This window comes from Leptonychotes weddellii, chromosome 10 (genome assembly GCF_054177405.1).
Source record: "Leptonychotes weddellii isolate Sample4059 chromosome 10, ASM5417740v2, whole genome shotgun sequence".
NCBI classification, from domain to species: domain Eukaryota; kingdom Metazoa; phylum Chordata; class Mammalia; order Carnivora; family Phocidae; genus Leptonychotes; species Leptonychotes weddellii.
Genome location: NC_138378.1, coordinates 29,586,167 through 29,601,817, shown reverse-complemented (window position 1 = coordinate 29,601,817; position 15,651 = coordinate 29,586,167). Strand labels below are relative to the sequence as shown.

Sequence of the window (15,651 nt, the reverse complement as noted above, 5' to 3'; positions counted from 1 at the left end):
TTCTTTCTTTCTTTCTTTCTTTCTTAGAGAGAGAGCACGTGCAAGTGGGGTCCAGGGGAAGGCAGAGAGAGAATCTTAAGCAACACAACACCGAGTGCAGAGCCCAACATGGGGCTTGATCTCACCAACTGACTGAGCCACCCAAGCGCTCCTCCAAATACTTTTTCTGTATCTACTGATAGGATCAAAGATTTTCCTTCTTTATCTTCTTGATGTGATAAATTATATTAACTTTCTTTTTTTTTTTTGATAAGCATAACATCATGTTTTGTGTTAAGAAGGGAATAAATAAGAAACATTTGTTTTGCATGCATAGGATCTCTGTAAGGATGCACCAAGAATCTGGTAATTGATTTTCTAATGTTGAATCAGTCTTATATCACTAGGATAAATCCCATTTAGTCATGACAAATAATTCTTTTTATATATTGTTGGATTCAATTTGTCAGTATTTGCTAAAAATCTTTGCATCCATGTTCATGATAGATATTGGTATTTTGCTTTCTTACAATGTCTTTGTATGGTTTGGTCTCACAGAATGAGTTAGGAAGTATATTGTCTTTGCTTTTATTTTCTGGAAAAGATTGTAGAATTTTTGGTGTAATTTCTTAAATGTCTGTTAGAATTCACCAGTGAATTCATCTAAGCCTCATGCTGTCTGTTTTAGAAAGTTACTAATTACTTATTCAAAAATTTTAATAGATATGAGACTATTCAGATTATTTCCCTATTTTGTCAGATAGTGTTTTTCAAGGAATTGGTTCATTTTATCTAGGTTATCAAATTTGTGGGCATAAAAGCATTCGTAATATTCCTTTATTAACTTTTATATTCATGGGGTCAGTCGTGATGGCCCCTCTTTCATTTCTTATATTAGTAGTTTCTGTCTTCTTTATTTTTTTTGTAGTTAGCCTGGACAGAGATTTATGAATTACTGACCTTTGAAAAGAAAAATTATTTGATTTTGTTGATTTTCTCTATTTTTTTCCTGGTTTCAATTTAATTGATTGCTGCTCTAACTTTTCTTCTCTGTTTTCTTCTGCTTGCTTTATTTTACATTACTTTTCCTTTTTTTTTTTTTTTAGTTTTCTAAATTGAAAACTTAGATTATTGATTTTAGATCTTTCTTCTTTTCTGTATATTCATTCAAGACTATGAATTTCCCTCTTAGCACTGCTTTTACTGTATCCTCCAAATTTTGATAGATTGTATTCTTGTTTTATTTAATTCAAAATATTTCCTGAGATAACTTCTTTGACCCATGTTTTATTTAGAAGTATGTTATTTAACCTTCAAGTATTTTAGGATTTTCCAGCTATTTATTTCTAGTTTAATTCCACTGTGGTCTGAAAACATACTTTATTTGATTTCTATTCTTTTAAATTTGTTAAGGTGTGTTTTATGGCCCGGAATGTGGTATATCTTATGAAATGTTCCATGTGAGCTTGAGAAGAATTTGATGTATATTATGCTGTTAGTGGATAAAGTATTCTATAAATGTCCATCAGATACATATGTGCACATATATAATAAAAGTCAATGGAAGCTGTAATATGCCAATAAATAATATATTTATAATTTGTTACAATAGACAGTAACAGACAGTGAAGGCTACTTTAAAGGAACTTAGGGCAAGAAGGAAGATTTATGGGTCTTACAGTCTACTTGAAGAAAGTACTAAGAAACCAAGCAATTATATTTCTGTGTGAAAAGTACTTTGCTATGGAAATTATGAAAACACAAAGAAAGGTATATTTACAGGCCTGATGACATTCAAATAAATAACCAGGAAATAGGGTAGGAAAAGTGTTTCAGTCTAAGAGAAGAGCACCTGGGAAAATTCTGAAGCAATAGCAAGCATGGTACATTTCAGAAGCTGAAAGGAGATCCTGGTATGGAAAGGGAAGTAGATAAAAGCAAGGCTAGAGAAGAGATCTGGAGCTGAGTCATTCCAGATGTATGGGAAGATATTTATGGGTTTAAATACAGGAGTGACATGTTAGGAATTTAACTTCAAGAAGGTTATTCTGGCGGTTGATGAATGATTGGATTGGAGGTGAGGGCAGACTGGAGTGAAGGAAACGAAGAAATTACTTCAGTAGTCCCGGTGAGACATGGTGGTGATCTGGACAAGAATAATGGCAGCAGTGAACATGGACCTCTTAGTTGATATCTTATTGCTTTAAAACCTTTCTCTATGGCCTTTGTGGTAGCTTAGCTTTACCATAGGTGGCTGCAGCTGTATGTGCCATGCTTCATGTTCTTGTTCTTCTGCAGTGTGGCCTTGTCCCTCCTTTTCAAGAAGTAGAGTCTCTTTCCCTCCAGTTGAATCTGGGTTGGCCTCAGTGACTTGCTTGACCAACAGAATATGACAAAGTAATTTCTTGGTATTCAAGGTCAGGTCATAAGTTTTGTGGCTTGTCTCTGGATTTCTTGGAATGCTTGCTCTTGAGACATTCCCCCTCAGAGCTCACGTCTTGCTGACAGAATCCCAAACTACATGGAGAGGTGATTAGCACCCCTAGTGATAGGTTAGTCTCAGCTGAAATCCTGACTGGCCATTAACAACTGCCAGACATCTTGACTACCTAGTCTAGTTGAACATTCAGATGAATACAGTCCCTGTTGACCACTGACTGCACTACATAAGAGACTCTTTGAAAGAACTATCCAACAGAACCCAGTTAACCCTCAGAAATCTGAAGGATAATAATCAATTATTTTGAGCCATTAAGACTCGAGATGCTTTGTTCCATAGCAATAACAAAAAATGTTTTCAATATTTGCTATAAGCAGGTCCTACCCTTCCTATCCAAATGTATTTCCTATACCTCTCTGCTCTATATTCCTCCTCAATCTGTTGCTGATCAACTATAACTGACTTCATTTGGTCAAATGATTCTTCTTAAAGTTTCTCTCGCAAAGCACCAAAGTCTGTGAATCTCCCAAGGAAACTTGTTTGTTTTTACCCACTAGAGAGTAGAAAGAAAAATTCACTTCTGAGAACACAGTATTGAAAGGAGTGAATTTATTAATTATGTGCTCCTGCTGTATATCTTTTGTTCTCATAATAAGGTATTTGATTATTTTATCTTAAATTACTTTTAAGGCTCATTATGAGGCAGGAGTAAGCTAAATTAGAGACACAAAGATAAGTACAGGAACTCAAAGTAGGAATGAATTAAATTACAATAAAAAACAACATCTTTGAAGCTTAATATTCCACAAGTTTAGGCCAATTTCTTTATTTACTTGATTTTCCATTTAGCATTCCAATTTGAGAGAAATGCTGAACTGTATCCAATATGGATTACATATTCTTCATCTAATTATAACTTGGTATCTAACATTATTGTCAAAATTTAATGCTAGGGGATTTTTCTGTGGTTAAATTAAAAACACAAATTGTGAAGTTCTGAGGAAAAGAGGAGGTTATAAAATGAAAGCCAAAATTTGCACAACCAATTGCATATCTGTGCACACAGTAATTACCCCACAAATATTTATTCCTATGCATATTTCACTGTCTAGGCAAAGCTTAAGACTTTCTTAACTTCTAAGAAACTGGAATTAGTTGATAATATAAGAATAAATCCTGAAAAATGAATTTGTTCATGAATATTTAGTACTCTAGAGACTGGGAGGATAAAATAATTACTAAGATATTATCTGTATGCTTGAAAAACATCTGGTCTAGGGTAGAAGACAGACATATTAAGCAATAATGTGCTATGGCAAAGCTAAGTACTAAGCCAAGCTCAAAGTTTAAGGGGCACATAGAGAAGAAGATAACATGTTCTACCTTGGGAATAAATGGGGATGGATGGAGCATGAAATACATTTGTGTAGAAGTGTAGAAAAGGGGAAAAAAGGCATTCCAGGAAAGGGAACTACCCAGGCAAAGGCAAGGAGTTATGAATGTGTATATGGTGTTAGGACAAATCTGAGAAGTTAGGTTCACCTGGAACTTACACTGTGTGGAGTCATGGAAAAGGTCAGAGATGAGTCTACGAAAGAAGGTTTGAGGCCGATCATAGGACACTGTTCAACACGTGAAGGAGTCTGAGTTTTACCCTGTACTTAACTGTAGTTAATTAGGATCCAAAAGAACATTTCCTTAGCATAAAAGTGGCATAATCTGGTTGTTGTTTTAAATCATAATTCTAGCAGTATTAAGGAGGCAGAGACCAGTACTGTGAGTGAATAGTACAATGAAATCTTTTCCAATTCCAGTCATTCTCAATTCCCTAGATGACTATTTCATAACATCTTTTTTCTCCTCTAATTTCTAATACTGATCAGCACTCCTAGATAATAATTTTGCTTGTTACTGAATAGAGACTTATATATATATAAGAGTCTTATAGAGACATATATATATAAGAGTCTGTAATTAGGGATTTGATCTACTTTAGAGATCAGGGAAGACTTTCAAAAAGAAATTATTTTTTAACTTCAAATCATCTGATAATTTTAGACTACCTATTGAGTGTCAGGCACTGTGCCAAGCACTGGGGCAAAATGATGAATAAAGCACTTACACCTCAGCCCTCATGGTTTCCACATCTATTGGGGGGTGATTGTGGCTTGGGTAGGAAATGGCTGTTGAGATGATGAGAAGAATGTAGATTTGAGATATAATGACCACATACTAGGTCACTTTTATCGTTTTAAATTACCCCTAGGTGAATGGCATGCCAGTTACTGGGATAGGAAGACGGGTGTTAGTGGAGACGGAAGAGCGAATCAACACATCAATTTTGTACTGTTTCTGAGATATTGATACTGGTTGACAAATAGATGCTTGTCGAAGAGCCTAAAGCTAAGAAAAGAAAACTAGTTCGGTTGTATGAATCTGGAAGATGCTTACAGAGGGATAGTGATTGAAACCATAAGACTTAGAAAACCCCAGGAAAACATGAAAACAGAAATGTGAAGGAAAAATCAGAGAAGTTGAGAAAAAGAACATGAGAGACAGTAAGGAAAAAGAGTAGAGAAGAAAAGAACAAAAAGGGAAATTCAAGAGGAAGGGAATTAATAAGGCTCCAGATCAATAATACACTTGGAGACTGGCCAGCAGACATAGTAAAGGAAGGGGAGAAAAGGATTGGCCAAAAAAAAAGTGGGACAATGAGATCTAAAGTTTAGCTGCCAGAACTGACCTTCAGTAGAGAAATGTAAGAATGTAGGAGAGTGGCTTCTTTATTTTCAGAGAAGTGAAGGCAAGCAGGCCAGTGTGTGTGTGTGTGTGTGTGTGTGTGTAAGTTTCTCTTTGGCAGAGGAAATCACCTTAAGGATATTACATTCTGATGGCTACTATATTCTCTATGAACTGAGAGGTTCAGTCATCTTCAGAGAACCTGGAGGGACGTGGGGAAAGATTTGGTGGTTCAGGGAGGCTGAAGATATAAAATAATGTATAGAGAGGGAAAGTATTGCCAAATAGAAGAGTTTGAGAGCCTATGAGATGTCAATGATTATGGATATGCTGTGAAATCAATTTTTCTGTCCTGATTTTCACTAGCAGACTTCATATGCAACCAAGAAAAAGCAGAAATGAAATAATAAGTGATGCTGGATTTCTGACACTTGAATGTGATGAAGAACACAGAGTACCAAATGAGTGATACAATTTGTTGACAAGACTTATATTGAATTATGAACTATGTATACAAAGAATTGCATAATCAACTTGGTAATAAAATGAAAAACTAAAATTCTATAGGAATAATCATCAATAAGGAATTGATTACACATATTTAGATACATCATATGAAAGATTATTACACAGAAATTTAAAATGATGATCTCTTTGTTTATTGACATGGAAAGATATCCAAGATATATGGTTAGGTAGGAAATATGGCTACCAAAGTACATCTAGAGAATTAATTTCAAAATTTTTAAAGATTTTATTTATTTATTTTAGAGAGAGAGTGAGAGAGAGCACGAGAGCAGGGTGAAGGGCAGAGGAAAAAGCAGACTCTCTGCTTAGCAGGGAGTCTGATGTGGGCCTCGATCCCGGGACTCTGGGATCATGACCTGAGCCAAAGGCAGGCACTGAGCCACCCAGGTACCCAATTTCAACTTTATTTAAAAACAATTATTTGATATCAGGTGCTGGCAAGAAGGAGAGCAGCTGGGACTCTCATGTATTGCCAGGGAAAGTGTAAATTATTATAGTCATTTTGGAAATTCATTGACTGCTTATTAAAAAAATTTAATATATATACACCCCTAGAAACCAGCCAGCCATTCTCCTTCTAGGTATATATCAAACAGAAACATGTCCATAAGTTCCATCATAAAGCATGCACTAAAATTTCAAGGCCCCAAACATGAAACAACCAAATGGCAAAATGGTTAAATAAAGTGTGGTACATTTACATAATGCAATTTTATATATATATATGTATATATATATATATACATATATATATATCCATATATCAATGAGAATAAGCCAATTACAATGACAAATAACAATATGAATATATTTATGAACGTAATCTTATACAAAATAAGCCAACATAAAAGAATACATAATGTATGATTCCATCTATATAAAATTCAGAAACAGGAAAATCTTAATGGTGTTAGGAATTGGAGAATTTACTCTTGGTAGAGAGGGGTAGTTATGGGAGAACTTCTGGAGTTCCAAAAATTTTCTGTCTCTAGATTACTGATTATGTGTTCACTTTCTGTATCATGCTATGCTTTAATAACAATTACATAAAGGTATTCCTCATATATAGAAAAAAAATCTGGGAAGAAATATATCCACATGTTAATAGTTATAAAATCTGTGTGATAAATGTATTGGTGATTTCTATATTTTCTTTATATATTTTGTTCCATGTGGATTTTAATATTGCAAGTATATTACTTTTATATGCAGAAAAACAATGAAGCTCTTTGCTTTTTTTAAAAAAAAATGTGCTATGTTTGAAGAATAACCACTCTAAAAGTATGTAGTTCATTTTTCATATTCACAAAAAAACACTTTACCTCTTCAAATACTTCCAGGATACAAAAAGAAAATTAGTATCAATTCTTATTATTTCAGTCTGTTGTCAACATTTGACCTTAATAATTTAATTTCTAACACATTTAAAGTTTAGTCTAATACTAAAACAAATTGTTTGCCTATTTCTGGTATTAATTTTTAAATAGGGCAGGGCCATCTATTAAAACCAAGCTAATCTCCTTAAATTCCTTACTGTGAATTCATTTTTTAAAACACCTACTTATATTTCACCTCTAATGGAAGGGAGAGGATACTGCAGAAAATGCTCAATTATTGTTAATCCCCTTCTTTCCCATGCAAGTCATATCAATCTTGTTAAGTTTTTTTTTCCTCCAAAGTGCAAGGGTCCACTTAAGAAAATGCATGTGGTTAAGTTTGTTGTTCTAATAAGGTTCAAGAGGATGGAATTAAATTAGTATAGGGTAATTACTTATAATTAGATATTCTTAATGGAAACTGAATAAGTCCTAAGTTATTCTAAAACTTGCTTGCTTAAATATGCAGCTCCGTTGGCAACTACCTCCTCCCCTCCCCACATGGAAAGAAGAAAACTGTTTTCCAGTTTTCAAGGCAGAATTCCATTTGCCCTAGAAAATACCCCAAGGCACACTCACAGAAAGTTTCTAAACAGGTATTGCTCATTAAACTAAAGAACAGCTAACCAAAAGCTTGAAATTTAGATTATGCAAAGATAGCTATCCCTTGGACTTAACCTAAAAAAGGGTGGAAAACAGGAGTCAACACTACAGAAATGTGACTTACACTTAAAAAGAGCAGGGAGGTTAGAGGGGTAAGTAGAGGACATACAATCTCGGAGGATCAAGTGTGATTATCTGTTGTCTACTCAGTTAGACACCTGGTTGTGAGACTCTCTTGAAAACTCATCAGGTGTCTGTCCATATTTGCTGCTGGGCAGAAAAACTAGCTCTGGGTCATGGCCAGCTCCATGAGGGCACCTCGTGAGCCCCAGAGCTCTACAAGCAATGTGGTATTCAGCAGGCCATGCCAAGGGGACCACATCTGTTTTGAATTGGGGACGTCTTCACACCAAAGGAGTGCAAGAGATAGCCAAAGACACAAGCAGCCAGCACTCCTATAAAATCACCAGGACTTCGATTTTTATCTTTCTCTCATCAAAACAGCAGAGAGGTTAACTTCTCCAATTGACAGATGTGTAAAAGCCTAGTGCAAAAAGAAACCTGACATGCTTTATGAAACTCCATGGCAGAAGAATGTTTTTATCCCTACCATGTGAAAAAGTTACGTTTAAATGACTTCCACATGGGGGATTCGGGTTACTCCATGTGAGACCCTGGCTTTTGTCTTCTACATGCTTTTGCTCTCCAAATTAGATTTGTTCATTTGCTTAAAATTGTGTGTGTGTGTGTGTGTGTGTGTGTTTGAATTCTATAATAATAGGCTCCTTTTGGTCCCAATACAATGAAACTTTTGATCAGTAACTCAAACTCAGGAAAAAGTAAGTTTCACCAGAATAGAACATCCAGGGATCTGATTTGACCTGACAAGTTCTGAGACTGCACTTATTTAAATATTTTGTAAGTTTTTGCCTGATGTTAAGGAGCAGGGACATGAGAGAGACAGAAAAGAGATACTAGATAATACTACCATGACTTATAATGCCTGTTCTTTGGGCCACAATGAACTTTCTTTTTGGCTTAATACATAGATTGAGTTTGTGGTATCTTTACTATTAAAAGTAAAAAGGGAAAAAAATCAAAACTGCCTGTCAGATCCTAATATGTCTTTAAATTATGCATAAATAAATAGTAGAAATCAGTGAGAAAAGTAAAGAAGCTGTGAAAACACTATTCTAATGTTAATTGAATACCAGGCATATGTACTAATTTTAGCTCCAAAATAGGTATCAACCTTCTCCTTTTTCAGAGGAGGTCCCTGGCCAGCGACTTTAAATAATTTTTCCAAGCTTATGCAGATAATAAGTGATGGAGGAAGGTTCAAATTATGACCTCATTTCAAAGTCCACTTTCTTAGGTTCCATCATGTCTTAGAGATACCTGATTCCTAGGATCATAATGCATGATGTTTTAAAAACACACCCCCAAATTCTTTGACACTTCTGTCAGAAGGAGGGGTCCTTGTTCCCTCCCCTTGAATGTGCCCCTACCTCAGTGATGCATTTGTAACCAACAGACTACAGTGGAAATGATGGTCCATGGCTTACAAGAGTAGGCCAAAGAAGATCCTGTGGCTCCACCCAGTTCTTACAGCCTGCTCACAACTCCAATATGACCATGCTGGAACGGACACAGGGAGATGTCCTGATTGATGGTCCAGCTGAGCACTAAGCCAGTAGCCAAAGTCCACTGCCAGTCATATGACTGAGCCATCTTAAATGTTCAATCCAGCTGAGCTTTCAGATGACTGCAACCCTAGGGGACAACTAATTTCAACCACATGAGAGATCCCATGAAAGAGTAGCCTAGTCGAGCCTTTTCTAAATTCATGAACCATAAAATCATTAGCAAAATAAAGCAATTGCTATTTTATGCTACTGAATTTTGGGATAATTATTACACAGCAACAACAATTAAAACACAAAATTCAGAAACAGGCAATGAAGCATCAGCAGGAGATATGGAGAATAGTTCCTTTGGGTCTTTATTGGTCCATAAGCAGAACTCAAGTATAGCACAGGGGATATGAGCATGGACATTAGAGCCAGACAAACCTGGGTGTATCCCAACATGGCCACTTACTAGGTTTAGTGTGGCTAAAGCTGCTTAAATTTTCTCAGACTCGTCTCTGTAATGAAGGTAATAAGAGTGTATTAGAGAATTAGTCTGGTTCTCTGCTCCAAAGAAACAGAACCAATAGTGTATATAGCTATATATACATGTATATACACACACATATATGTAACTAATATATAACTCTAGTTATATGCGATTTTATTATAAGGAAGAGATTTATTATAAGAAATTGGCTCATGCAGTTATAGAGACTGAGAAGTCCTAACATCTGCAGTTGGCAAGCTGGAGACACGAAAGAGCCAAAGGTATGGTTTTAGTTCCTGGCCAAGTCTGAAGGTCTGAGAATAGGAGAGCCAATGGTGTAAGTTCCAGTCTGAAAGCTGACAGGCTCCACCACACTCATGGGCTATTGTTTCAGTTTGAGTCTGAAGGCAGAAAAAGACCAATACCAATGTTCCAGCTCGAGTAGTCAGGCAGGAGAAATTTCATCTTATAGTGCTACCCTTTCTGTTCTGTTTGGGCTTCCAATTGATTGGATGAGGGCACTCACATTAAGGAGAGCAGTCTATGGATCCAAATATTAATCTCATCTAAAAACACCTTCACGGACACACCCAGAGTAATGTTTGACCAAAATCTCAGCTCCCCACAGCCAAGTAAAGTTGACAAATAAAATTAACCATCACAAGTCCACCCTTTGTTACTGGGCACCCATGTGCATCTCCTTAAATGATACTTAACCTCCAAATATAGATAATAACAAGGTCATAATTCCACTTAACATGATGCAACTATCCTGCGTACAACTGAAAGTACCCTAACTCCTTCTCCAGAAAAGGAGATAAAGTTCTTGAACGATGTTTACTCTTCTTCTTGATATCCCATGATTTAAATACTATGATTTAAAATTAACAATATTTAAATATTATGATATAAAGTCAATACATCTTAAGTTACATGATAAGGAATAAGAGGGAAGAAAACAAAGATACATAAAATACACTTATTTAATATTCATATTCACACAAACATTTGTAACAAAATAAGTGAGAAATACTCATGACAGCTGCAGTCCTCATTTCTGTAATTAGTCACTTGGTAACTTTTTTATGACTACCTTCTTGTACTACCCACTGTGTATTCCCTTTGTTTTCTGAAAACATCTCAGTTGCTTCTTTACCTGGTCAGGGGGCCCAGACTTTCATTTCAGAAAGGTCTGGGGCTACTGGTGGTCCTGCTTGGATTGGGTGTCACACTTTTCCACTGACTTTAATCACAGGGTTGTTAATACTAATAGACATATTAAGAGATAGCTTGTATTTCAGACATAATCCTTATCTTTGTTGTGGAGAAGTAGTCCAATCTCCCCTTAGTAATTAGAAATCAATTAACCCAGCCAACACAGTAATTCCCTTCATTGCTTGTTGGTTCTAAAGCATGAAATGCCCAAAATGGCCTACAGGCAGTCTTAACCTTGGGTTCAATGGAATCACTCTTATGTTTCCTGGTGGAAGCATTCCTTCCTTTGGATCTAAGACCAGCAGAGCATAAGGTCATGGCAATAGGAAGCAAAAATTTTACTCGTGGGTCACTAGAGGATAAGAGTGAGTAGTGCAACTCACTTCTGATTCCTGGACCTGTGAATCCTGTCTATCAGAGAAACAGCACCATATAATGGATCCCGATGCAGAGCATATACAGCATTCTGAAGAACCTTGCTGTAGTCCAGCTAGGTGGCACCGTACCTGAGTCTTCAAAGGGCCATTTCACCATTTTATTAAGCCATCTGCTTCAGAATGGTGGAGACGTGCTAAGGCCTGTAAATTCTATGAGCATGGGCCCATTGCCACACTTTATTTACTATGAAGTTCCTTAATCAAAAGCAATGCTGAGAGGGCACCTGGGTGGTTCAGTTGGTTGGACCACTTTCTTCAACTCAGGTCATGATCCTGGAGTTCTGGGATCCAGTCCCGCATAGGGCTTCCTGCTCAGCGGGGAGTCTGCTTCTCCCTCTGACCCTCCCCCCTCTCATGCTCTCTCTATCTCATTCTGTCTCTCAAATAAATAAATAAAATATTTTTAAAAAAATTAAAAAAGCAATGCTGAGAAAAAAAAAAACTTTAAAAAAGAAGTAATGCTGTGTAGAATACCATAATGGTGGGTAAGGCATTCCGTAAATCTACATATGGAAGAAACATTGCTTGTCGGGAAGGCAAATTTGTATCCAGAATATATTCCAGTAAGAGCAAAATGCTATCCTTTACATGATGGATGTGGTCCAGTGTAATCAACCTGGCACCGGGTTGCTGGCTGAGTACCTTGGGAAATAATGTCATAATGTCCTATCCAGGATTTGGTATTGGTCTTCGCTGCTGGCAGGTTGAGCACTCAGCAACAGCTCTAGCTAGGTTGGTTTTGGTGAGTGGAAGTTCATGCTGCTGATTCCATGCATCATCTCCATCTCTGCCACCATCACCTTTATGTCCATGAACTTTTTGGGCTGTAACAGGAGTATCTTGGGAAAGAAGCTGACTGGTATCTACACAAGTAATTTTATTCACTTGATTATTAAAATACTTCTCTGTTGGGGCGCCTGGGTGGCTCAGTCATTAAGCGTCTGCCTTCGGCTCAGGTCATGATCCCAGGGTCCTGGGATGGAGCCCCACATCGGGCTCCTTGCTCCATGGGAAGCCTGCTTCTCCCTCTCCCACTCCCCCTGCTTGTGTTCCCTCTCTTGTTGTGTCTCTCTCTGTCAAATAAATAAATAAAATCTTTAAAAAAATAAAATAAAATAAATAAAATACTTCTCTGTTGAGGTCACCTCTTGATGAGCATTCAAATGCAAAAATATCTTCATTTTTTTCCCATTCTGAGAGAACTATCTACATACTTCTTCCCCAAATTTCCTTATCATGTTATCCTTATCACCAGTTTTCCAATCATGCTCCTCCCAGATCCTTGACCATGCCAAACCATTGGCCACAGCCCATGAAGTTGTATATAATCACACATCTGACTATTTCTCCGTCCAAGAAAAGTGACCAATAAGGTTCACTGCTATAGTTCCACCCACTGGGAGACTCTCCCTTCACATCTGTCCATCAGGGATGTCTGAGGAGGGGATTGTAGTGCTGCAGATGTCCACTTTTTGGTGTTGCCTGCATATCAAGCATAACTATCTGTAAACCAGGCGCACGTCTTTTCTTCCTCTGTCAAATGATCTTAGGGAATGTCCCATGAAGCCCTAAGTGTGGGAGAGAGAAACTAGTGCAATGATAGTGGGGACTAGGGCATTTGGGCCACTTCTTCATGTACCATACATGTACCTTAAATGCACCCCCTGGCACCATTTCCTATATACCACCTCCATTTGATGATGTGGTGCTGTTGTGCTGCTAGGTCAGATAACACCCAGTTCATTATAGACAGCCCAGGTTACATGGAAACTTGGTGACCCACGGTCAAGCACTGAGTCTCCATTAAGGCCTGTAGCAGGCCAAGAGCTGTTCTCAAAAGGAGAGTAGTTATCAGAAGATGGTAGTGCTTTGCTCCAAGAACCTAAAGGCCTTTGCTGTGACTCACCTTAGGGGCCTGCCAAAGGCTCCAAGAGCACCCCTATTCCACTGACACATCAAATGCCATTGGAACTGCTAGATGATATGTCCCAAGTGTCAGAACGGTTTGCCTGGCAGCCTGGACCTATTATAAGCATTCTCTTGTTCTGGGCCTCACTTAAAACTAGCAGCTTTTTGGGTTACTCAGTAAATGGGGTTGGAATAAAACGCCCAAGTGAGGAATTAAGTGTCCTCCAAAAACCAAAGGAGCCCACTAAACATTGTGCCTCTTTCTTGGATGTAGGAGGAGCCAGATGCTACAACTATTCTTTCCCTTAGAAGGCATATCTTGACATGCCCCACAGCACTGGACCCCTAGCAATTTCACTGATGAAAGCTTCTGAATTTTTGTCATATTTATTTCCCACCCTTTGATATGCAGATGTATTACCAATAATTCGAGAGTAATTGCTGCTTCCTGCTTATTAGGTCTTATATTATCATCAATATAATGGGTCAGTGTGATTTCTTGTGGAAGGAAAAGACAATCAGTATTCCTTTGAGCTAATTTATGACTTAGATCTTGAGAATTAATATACTTCTGAAATAGGAAAACGATGGGAGTATTGTTGGCCACAGCAGTTGAAAGCAAACTGCTTCTGGTGGCCCTTATAGACAAGGATGGAGAAAAAAAGGCATTTTCCAGATCAATAGTTGCATACTACATACCAGAGGATGTGTTAATTTGCTCAAACAATGTAACCACATCTGGAACAGCTGAAATTGTAATCACCACCTGGTTAAGCTTATGACAACTCATTGTCATTCCCCAAGATCCAGATGTCTTCTGCATAGACCAAAGGGGCAAGTTGAAAAGGGACATGGTGAGAATCACTACCTCTGCATCTTTCTAGTCCCTGATGGTGGCAATAATCTCTGCAGTCCCTCCAAGAATGCAGTATTGTTTTTGTTTTGCTCTTTTCCTAGGTAGAGATAGTTCTAGTAGTTTTCACTTGGCCTTTCCCATAATAGTCTTCACTCCACAGGTCGGGGAACCATGTGGTGACCCTGGCAGCTGCTAAGTATGGCTCTTCCAATTGTGCATTCCAGAATTGGGGAAATTACCATAGGACATGTTCCCACTGGGCCCATTGTGAAACAAACTTCAGCTAAAACTCCATTGATCATCTGATCTCCAGAAACCCTTACTCTGACTGGTGGGTCGCAGTGATATTTTGGGTGTCCTGGAATTAGTATCAGTTCAGAGCCAGTATCCAGCAATCCCTGAAAATTCTGATTGTCTTTAGCCAATGGACAGTTGCCCTGGTAAAAGGCCATAGGTCCCTTTGGAGAAGTCTGGGAGAAAGATTAACAGGATAAATTTTGGCAGTATACTGGGATCCTTCCTCAAGGGGACCCAGCTTCCCCTTCATTCAAGAGGTTCTGGTTTTATAAACTGACTCAAGTCTGGGAACTGATTGAGGGGCTGTGACTTTCTGTTTTTATGACTCAAGTTAGACTTTCGTTCATTGAGCTAAAATATTTTTGCTTATAAAGATCGAGTAAGAATTTAGTAGTCTTCCTAACTATTTCACTTTTAGGAACGCCATGATTAACTAGCCAGAACCATAGGTCTGCACGAGTCAGAGTATTCTTTTTTTTTTTTTTTAAAGATTTTTATTTATTTATTTGACAGAGCGAGAGACAGCTAGAGAGGGAACACAAGCAGGGGGAGAGGGAGAAGCAGGCTTCCCGCTGAGCAGGGAGCCCAATGCAGGGCTCGATCCCAGCACCCTGGGATCATGACCTGAGCCGAAGGCAGACGCTTAACGACTGAGCCACCCAGGCGCCCTGAGTCAGAGTGTTCTGATTGCTGCTTTGCTTCTGTTGTTCATTATGGTAACCACGTCCATCTTGCCTTTGATGGGTGAGTACTGCCACTTGGCCCCCCACTACTGTGGGATTCAATTACTCCCATTGCATTTACATTCCCCAATTCAGTGACTGCAATTCCCACTGTAAGATCTGACCTACAGATAAGAGTGAGCACAGAGCTCTTTAAGGATGCCCTGGTCTAGATTAAAGTGAGGATTCATACAAATTTTAAAACCTGAATCACATAAATTGATTTAGTTTCTCAAAGTGGTTAAGGTAAACTTACTTGTGCCTCCTCCTAACAAGAATGACATCATAGATTTGATAAGGAAACATATGTGCTAATGGATAGATTTCTAAGCATGTCTGGTTTCAACAGTGATAGCATTGATTAGGAACATGCACACAGACATCCTTATTATAGCTTTTAGAGCCTTCATTTTAAAGCTTTGCCCCAGCATTT

General features: G+C 37.8%; 2 pseudogenes; both read right to left on the bottom strand.

The window, feature by feature from the left end:
- Window positions 1-10,850: 10,850 nt before the first annotated feature.
- LOC145723754 (uncharacterized) lies at window positions 10,851-12,095 on the bottom strand (annotated as a pseudogene).
- A 6-nt stretch (window positions 12,096-12,101) lies between these two features.
- LOC102733662 (uncharacterized) lies at window positions 12,102-15,025 on the bottom strand (annotated as a pseudogene).
- Window positions 15,026-15,651: the final 626 nt, after the last annotated feature.